This window comes from Budorcas taxicolor, chromosome 2, assembly GCF_023091745.1.
Source record: "Budorcas taxicolor isolate Tak-1 chromosome 2, Takin1.1, whole genome shotgun sequence".
Lineage (NCBI taxonomy): Eukaryota > Metazoa > Chordata > Mammalia > Artiodactyla > Bovidae > Budorcas > Budorcas taxicolor.
This window is the reverse complement of record NC_068911.1, coordinates 163,876,996-163,885,627: the sequence shown is the minus strand read 5'-3', so window position 1 is coordinate 163,885,627 and position 8,632 is coordinate 163,876,996. Positions and strand designations below refer to the sequence as shown.

The window sequence follows — 8,632 nt, the reverse complement described above, 5'->3', positions numbered from 1 at the left end:
CCCTTACAGAAATCAGACCAGACCAGAACCAGAATTCGAGTTCTCTGCCAAGAGGAGTTGATCAGTCTCCAATCCTCAGCTCAGGCTGAGGGCCCTTCGACCAGATTCCTGCATCCAGGACCGTGGGACTAGAAAAACAGGGAAGGATAGGAAGGGTTAAGGAGAGGAAAGAGAGAGGGAAGGGGAAAGAGCTCAATAAAGTCTCTTGTTTCTTACCAGTCGGGGCACTCTGGCCAGTTGTCCACGTCAGGAGGAGACCAGGGACAAAAGAGTCCCAGCTGTGGCCGGTGAGTCTGGTCTATTGACAGGCAAGCTGGCCCCTGAGTACCCCGAGTGGTCAGGATGTCAGTCTCAGCGAAGAAGAATCCCACCAGAGTCGCCATTTGTTGCAGGAAGGAGGACCCCTTCCAGGGCCCAAAACTGGGCTCTTGTCTAACACTTGGAAATGAATTGTCCGAGGAGACACATGTGCTGACAAAGCAAGAGATTTTATTGGGAGAGGGCACCCGGGTGGAGAGCAGTAGGGTAAGGGAACCCAGGAGAATATGCTGCTGCTAAGTCACTTCAGTCGTGTCCGACTCTATGTGACCCCATAGACGGCAGCCCACCAGGCTCCCCCGTCCCTGGGATTCTCCAGACAAGAACACTGGAGTGGGTTGCCATTTCCTTCTCCAATGCATGAAAGTGAAAAGTGAAAGTGAAGTCACTCAGTCGTGTCTGACCCTCAGCGACCCCATGGACCGCAGCCTTCCAGGCTTCTCCGTCCATGGGATTTTCCAGGCAGGAGTACTGGAGTGGGGTGCCATTGCCTTCTCCGAGGAGAATATAAGCTGCCACAATTTCAAGAAGTGGTTTCACTGAAACAGCAACAGACTGACCCTGGAACTAAAGACTACTTAAAACACTGAAGATGAGCACGGTCAGACCAACAACCAACTCGAAGATGACTGTCTGTTTCTATGTGTAAGCCTCTCTTTGTCTATATAACCTATTGCCCCCTGACTGCTTGTGGGGCTAGTGGGGGTGGTGAGAGGCAGGTGCCCGGAGAGGTGAGAGGGGGTGGGGTGCGGTGCTGTGCTGGGGGGCTGGAGGGGGGCGGCGGTCAGCCTTTGAATGGGTATCTGCCTCCTCCTCTTCCTCCCCGGCTTGCCAGCATCCAAAATAAAGCAAGGTTTTCTTTCCACCAACCTTGCCTCTTCATTGGCTTTTGGGCAGCAAGCAGAACCCCACTTTCGGTTATAGCACTGTCCCTAACTGCTTTGTGGGCAGCGAGGGGAAATTCTCCAGGGTCAAGAGGCCAACTGCCAGTCTGGGGGTCTCCAGTCCGCCTCGCCTTAGGCCCCTGCCTCCTTCTAGGCTTGAAAATGGCGGATAACACGACCACGCCGCAGTGACTAGGTGGCTGCCTAACCGGATTAACGGACGAGAGCTCCTGGAACCTCCCCTGGCTCACCAGCCTGCAAAGAGTGGCTGTTTCTATGACCCGTGTTTGCTTTCCACAGCTCCACCAATAGTAAGTGCCTAGCTTGTGACCGCCCGCCAGGTCCCCGCACGTATGGGAACCTTCGCCTACTCTACTCCGCTTACCCCACGCCCTGCCGCCCGCAACGGCGGCGGCAACTTCGAACTCACGCCGGGTGACCGACAGACCATTCACCTGTGTCAGGGGCCCGCCAAGACCAAATGGCACCCTGAGCGCAGGCGCACTACGTGCTGCCCCCGGGCTGGTGACCCCACCCCCAGTCTTGCTAGCCGCCCGCCCCTCCCAGGGCGGCCGGGGAGGGGCCTAAAGGTAGCACGGGCTCTGATTGGGCAAGGCCTAGCCACGAGGGCGCCATTCTCTTCCGGTCTGTGTGCCGCCAGGGTATGGCGTGTGGAGCGGTGGCTGGGAGTGTTTTCTCGGCTCGTCTGCAGCTGCGGTGTGCGGCAGCCTCTTCGGGGGGCGTGCAGTCCCAGCTGGCCGCACCTGGAAGCCCTCTGGGCTCAGTGGGCACGGCTCCACACGGGCGGTCGTTTTAAGGCGAGGAGAACGCTTCTGTGACTACCCTGTGCGGGTTAATTTTGGAAGTGATGGTTAAGGATCCTGGACAATGAGTTCTCAGTCTGGAGAGTTAAAGGCACTTGAATTGTAGGTACTGATTTTGTTCCGCTGTGAGGGCTTCCATTTGAGCAGTTGGTAATGAAGTTACAAATTTTTAAGAACATCCAAGTTGTCTGAAAACGTGTGGTGAAGGGAGCAGAATGAGAGGAAAGGGGAGGAATTCCTTTTTTATCTTGAGGAGTTTCCGTTTATAGACGGTGGCGAAGGAGAGAAAGTTTGGGAGACCTAACCTACAAACATATACCAAAAGTAATCTTTGCAATCCATTTTGATATTAGCTGGTGTGAGTAAAAGATTCCGAATGAAAATAACTAGGGTGAAGCCTAACAGATTTATTCCAAATGGAAACAAGGCAAATATTAGAGGCAAGAGGTACATAGCATGAAATGTTGAAGGCCCTGTGATATGCCTGATAGTCTTGTCCTTTTTAAGCAGGAACACAGATGAAGGTGAAACTGAAGAAAATGAGTCTTTCCCCAAAGGAGATAGAAGATGGGGAGGATGAGATGTCAGAAGATAAGGACAGTGGCAGTAGAGATGAGGTATCTATATGTACAGTGTGGAGCAGAGTAACTAACATTAATTTCAACAGTCAAAATCCAGAGTAAAGCACTTAAACTGCACTATTTAATTTAAAAAGTGGTTTTATGAGCACTTCCAACTAGTTTCACAAGCCCACTGTAAACTCCATACCAAAATCTAACAAAATCATTTTTTAAAAAATTGGAGACCACTCTTAGGAGCATAGATGCAAAAATTCTAAACAAAATGTTAGCAAACTGAGCATCAGTGTTATGTAAAATGGATGATGCATTGTGACTAAGTGTGGTTTATTTGGTAAAAGTGTTCTTTGTTTGAAAAGTGATAGTGATTACCTAGAGATACTGGTTTGAAAGACAGTTTCTTTATTCTTAAAATTGCTTCCTTAAATTTCATTAGTTTGCATGCCCACCAAACATAATGTTTCCATATTTATCCTTTTGGCAGGTATTTAGATCCCTAGAATGTTCTGCTTCTGGCTGGGTGAAAGTCGCTCAGTTGTGTCCAACTCCTTGTGACACCTTGGACTATACAGTCCGTGGAATTCTCCAGGTCAGAATACTGAAGTGGGTCGCCTTTCCCTTCTCCAGGGGATCTTCCCAACCCAGGGATTGAACCCAGGTCTCCTGCATTGCAGGCGAAATCTTTACTAGTTGAGCCACAAGAGAGCCTCTTCATTAATATTTGAACATAGATAGGTTAAGTTGGGTCTAGAAGAATTGAGGTGGGTGACTGGGTACACAGCTAAAGAATATTGAAAAAAAAAAAAAAGAAAAAAAAAAAAAAAAAAAAAGAATATTGAATGCCTCCTCTATGCAGCCACTGTGTTAGGACTACTATCTCATTTCATCCTCACAGTGACCTTGTTAGGTAGACTGAATAGGGTTAGTGAATGGAAAGTAAATTATCCAGGGGGTAGGGGGATGGTTGAAATAGGTGAATGGGATTAAGAGGTAGAAACTACTAGTTAGTTATAAAATAAGGAAGTCACAGGGGTATAGCACAGGGAATATAGTTAATAATATTGTAATAACTTCATATGGTGTGTAATCTGTAAAAATATGAAATCACTGCATTGTACTCAGACGGTAAAGAATCAGCCTGCAATGCAGGAGATCTGGGTTCGATCCCTGGGTTGGGAAGATCCCCTGGAGGAGGAAATGGCGACCTACTCCAGTATTCTTGCCTAGTGGGCTACAGTCCATGGGGTTGCAAAGAGTCGGACATGACTGAGCAAGTAAGCACAGCACGCACTGTGTTGTAAATCTGAAACTAACATGATATTGTATGGTAATATCAATACTTCAAAAAAAAAAGGTAAATTATCCATACACACCTCCTTTGATTGTAATTGAAAACACATTAAATGTGTACTCAGGAGATTTCCCTGGCAGTCCAGTGGTTAATACAGGGGGTGCAGGTTTGAGCCCTGGTTGGTGAGATGATCCCATATGCCTTATGCCCCAAAAAACCAAAACACTGAAAAAAAAAGAATGTTTTAACAAGTTCAATAAAGACTTTAAAATGGTCCACATAAAAAAGTCTTTAAAAAAAAATGTGTATTCATTTGTTAGTCTTTTGATGTGGGACTAAGGCCTTGTCTTTGACTTCAGTGTTGCAGGAGCTTATCTTCTCTGTATAAAGTATACGCAGAGTGTATCTTCTGCAAGGCCTTGTCTTTAAAATTTGTTTCTTTAAGGCAAAATAAAACTGACAAAACAACCCAAGAAAGCAATTTGAATACAGACTCTTACATCTACATTTTTACAGTTTTTTCCATTCTTTTATGGTTGCTCACCCACACCTAATTTGACTGCAGTTTTTAAGCATTATCAAGTGTGTCCAAAGCGTTCAAATTTGTTTTCATAGATTCGATAACTTTTTGGATTAATTTTATTGGTTTATATGAAATTCACTATGTAATTGAAACTGTAATACACTGGTCATATACAAGCTTTCATGCAAAGATAGCTGAAGCTTATTAAAGATTATTTCTGCTCATGGGGGACAGAAATGCCTAGGTGTACTGAGTACCATGTAGTAGCCCATTAGCCATACATGCTTTGCATCTCCCAGGTATCAAGTTAGTAACTCTTGTTTGGAATTGAGATGGTCATTTAATCCTTTCACAGATGGAGCTTGGTGTGACGTAGTTAAGTGGACAAAGATAGGAGAGCAACTACTGTTCTGTGGTGTCCACAATATGGTGCATTAACTCTCTATACCAGTCAGAGCCAAAACATTTCCTGATGAGTGTTTTTTGTTTTGAAACCCAGACTGTGTTAGCTCAGAGGAAAATAGGAGTAGTCACATTATACTTTCCTTAAACTGAAATGCACGTGGTATTATTGTAGACTGTTCACACTGGCAACCCTTGGTCGTTCCTCTTTAAAATGTGTTGCCTGTAACAGTTTCCTTTGATTGGTGCAGCATATGGTCCCTTTCACATGCTTTCCCTGATCCCATGTCATTCCTATGGCCAGTGAACTGGTCCTTCATCTTATGCCTATAAATTTTGTTCAGAACCGGTAATGCTAATCACATCATATTGTAGTTACTCATCTCTTCCTGTGATGTGGGTTGAGATCTGTATGTGTAATCAGTTATGTTTTATGTTTTGCTGGGTCTGCCATGATATCACAGATGTATGGATAGCTGAAAAAAAAACCGAAATTTACTTTCTTACAGTTCAGGAGGCCAGACAGCAAAGATCAAGTTGCTGGCAGGTTGGTTGCTTCTGCCGCACCTCGCCTTGGCATATAGATATCTGACCTATGGCTGTGTTTTCACAAGGTCATCTACTGCCCATAGTTATTCATTTTTGTATATGGTGAGTCTTCAGTGAGTGTTCTGCTAAAATTTTCATCTTTAGTCATTGAGTTTTGTAATACTATGCCCAATTTTTAGTGGCTCTGGATGGGGATTGATGGTGTAATTGGGAAGCACGAGGTCCAACTTCGGGGGCCTGGCTGTCATTCTTGTGTATGTTTCAGGTGCCAGTGTGGGGCCCTCTCTTGTGGTGTTTTGCAGAGCTCAGCGTGTCTGACTCTTTGCAACCCTACGGTTGGACTGTACGCCTCCAGGCTTCTCTGTCCATGGGCTTCTCCAGGCAAGAATACTGGAGTACTCCAGAGGATCTTCCCAACTAAGAGATGGAACCTGCATCTCCTGCATTGCAAGTGGATTCTTCACTGCTGAGCCACCAAGGAAGCCCCCCTTTAGTGTTTTACTAGTGTGCAGACATTTGGGACTCCACAGGCACGTGGAGCCACTTAGTAGTTGATTTGGTGTGTTTTTTTAGGTGGTATCTTGCATAGGTTTTAGAAACCTAGATCCTTTCCTGTAGAGATTCTGATTTGAAAGTTTTAAGTGAAGTCCCAAGGAATTTTTTCCCCTTTTTATTTCTTAGATAAGCATGCCAGGTGATCCTGGGGCTGGGAGCTCTTTTATTGCACACTGAGAAATTCATCCTGGAGAAATCAGCGTGGACGCTAACATGTGGGCCTGAGCAGACTTTGCACTTGCTGACTGTGCAGTGTGACTGCCACCTCCTGGCCACAGGGGAGATATCTCTTTATTGTTGCTCTTCTCTAGCTCAGTTGGTAAAGGATCCACCTGCAATGCAGGAGACCCTGGTTCGATTCCTGGGTCAGGAAGATCCTTTGGAGAAGGAAAAGGCTACCCGCTCCAGTATTCTGGCCTGGAGAATTCCATGGACAGTCCATGGGGTTGCAAAGAGTTGGACTTGACTCTCACTTTCACTTTTTCACTTTCCTCCTCCAGGTTGTTGTCCTGCAGAAGAATAGTAGGAAGATCACTACTGCTCCAGGAAATAAAATAAGAAAAAAAAAGTTTCTCGGAGCTATTTGCTGAGAAGTTAATATCACCACGCAGGAAGGGGCCAAGTTTCCAAAAGACAGGAGGATTGCTAAGCTCGAGGACCGTGAGAAGAGGGCTGAGAACTCTGGGGAGGATGAAGGTAAAAACTGTGAGTTGGATCAGTATGAGAGGTAAACAGACCCTTCTTGGGGCGTCCCTGCTGGTGACTACAGTGCCATGGTACATGGCTTTTGGAGGGCCTCTGTGGAAATAACACCCTTGGCACCCCTGGCCGATTCCCCAGACTTGCTTTGAGGGGTCCCAGTCGAGATTAGGCTTCTTCTCTCCACATGACCAGATTCAGAGTTTTACCTTTGAATATTGTATATTATTTGTTTCTCTCTTTGTGCTTGTAAACCAAGCAGGTTAATTGTCCCCTAGATTTGACTCTCAGTGATTCTTTTATCCTAATGGCATCTGTGTAACATTTTAAATGGTATTGCTTCCAAAGCAGTAATTCTCAGCATTGGTATTAAAATACAGTGGCAGTACATTTTTAATTATTTCAAAATAAAAGTTTGAAATGACAGTGAATTTTTTTGTCTTAGATGTGTGTATATAGTCAGACTTACGAGCAGTTACTCCCAAAGATGAATTTGTTATTTTCATTCTCAGCAAGTCTGTGCAGTAGTAATTGATTAGGTGGGTTTTCATTTAGATTCTAGAAAAGAAACCTTGTGTCCTACACGGGCCAGGGGGAGATGAGCCTTTCCCTGGGGGGTGGAGGAAAATGATCAGGATCATGAGGATGATGACAAAGGCTGAGAGGAAGAGGAAGGTCACATTGCAGGTGAATTCTTTACCACCTGAGCCATGAGGGAAGATCCCGGTATGGACTGCAGCGTACCAGGCTTCCCTGTTCTTCATATCTCCCAGAGTTAGCTCAAATTCATGCGCATTGAGTCGGTGATGCTGTCTAACCATCTCATCCTCTGTCACCCTCTTCTTCTGCTTTCAGTCTTTCCCAGCATTATACCACAGCCTGGACCCGCTCCCATGGCTCGGACCACAGAGAGTTCTGTGCTTTATTTGATGAGTTAGATGCCCAACATGGAAGCATGTTCTGCTCCACGGGACTGAAGTGGCTGAGTCGTGGTGTAGTCCTAAGGCAGTTTTTGGAACTGGTGGAAGAAGTTGAGTTTTTCATGTCCTCTGGAGGAGGATCTGTGCCTCAGCTCACGAGCAGAGATTGGGTCAGAGACTTCGCCTTTTGGTTGTCATTATGACACACCTAACCATGCTGGCTATTTCTCTAGAAAGGCATGCACAGGTGCTGGCACAACTGTATAATTCAGCTGACTCATTCCTGGTGAAATTGTGTCTTTGGGAGACTCATTTGGCACAGAACAACCTGGCCCACTTTCCTGTGCTGGAGTTAGTTTCCAAAAATGAAAATGATGGCCTGCACTACGTCCCTCAAATTAAAGAGTTGAAGACTAAATTCCAAAAAAGGTTCTCCGATTTCACACTTTATGAGAATGAACTGATACTGCTCCGTTCCCCTTTCTCAATTAGGACTCATAATGTGAATGAAGAGCTACAAATGGAAGTTAGTGAACTGCAGTGCAATACTACACTGAAAGCCAAATACCACAATGTTGAGATTCCTGAATTCTACAGACATCTTGGGAATGGTTACCCTAAATATAAACACCATTGTGCAGAGATTCTGTCCATGTTTGGAAGTAGTTATGTTTGTAAGCAGCTATTCTCTGCTGTGAAACTAAAGAAAACCTAAATGTGGCTCCCAGTTAAAAGATTCAAGGATGAATTCTCTGCTGTGTGTTGCAATGCAAGGTCCACAGCCTGATGTTGACTGACATCTTGTGGAGTAAGAAAGGAATGTCAGATTTTTAATTTCAAAGCTGAAGAGTAATAAATTATGGAACTTTGAACAGTTATTTCTGTTTCCAAATTACATTTTTTTTCAATGTCAAATTTAAAGTGCAATCTCTAGCATTGTATTTGTACCTTATAAGATATAAAAATAACATTTGATTATATCCTGGCAGTTTATTTTCTTCTATACTTTGCCTTTCTAGCACTTAGACTATTCAAATTTATAAACCTCTGCCCTAAAGGCAGCCATACTTTCCTTAAAGGTGCTTGTGA

At 44.9% G+C, this 8,632-nt stretch overlaps 1 long non-coding RNA gene across 2 annotated transcripts; it reads left to right on the top strand.

Annotated features, from left to right (window-relative positions):
• The first annotated feature begins 1,874 nt into the window (after positions 1–1,874).
• On the top strand, positions 1,875–8,359 carry LOC128043591 (uncharacterized). Of its 2 annotated transcripts, none has more exons than XR_008198963.1 (4): positions 1,875–2,128; positions 2,537–2,643; positions 6,425–6,620; positions 7,479–8,359. It is a non-coding gene; the product is annotated as an uncharacterized LOC128043591 (long non-coding RNA). The 2 variants fall into 2 exon arrangements; XR_008198964.1 differs by having other exon boundaries at positions 2,534–2,643.
• Positions 8,360–8,632: the final 273 nt, after the last annotated feature.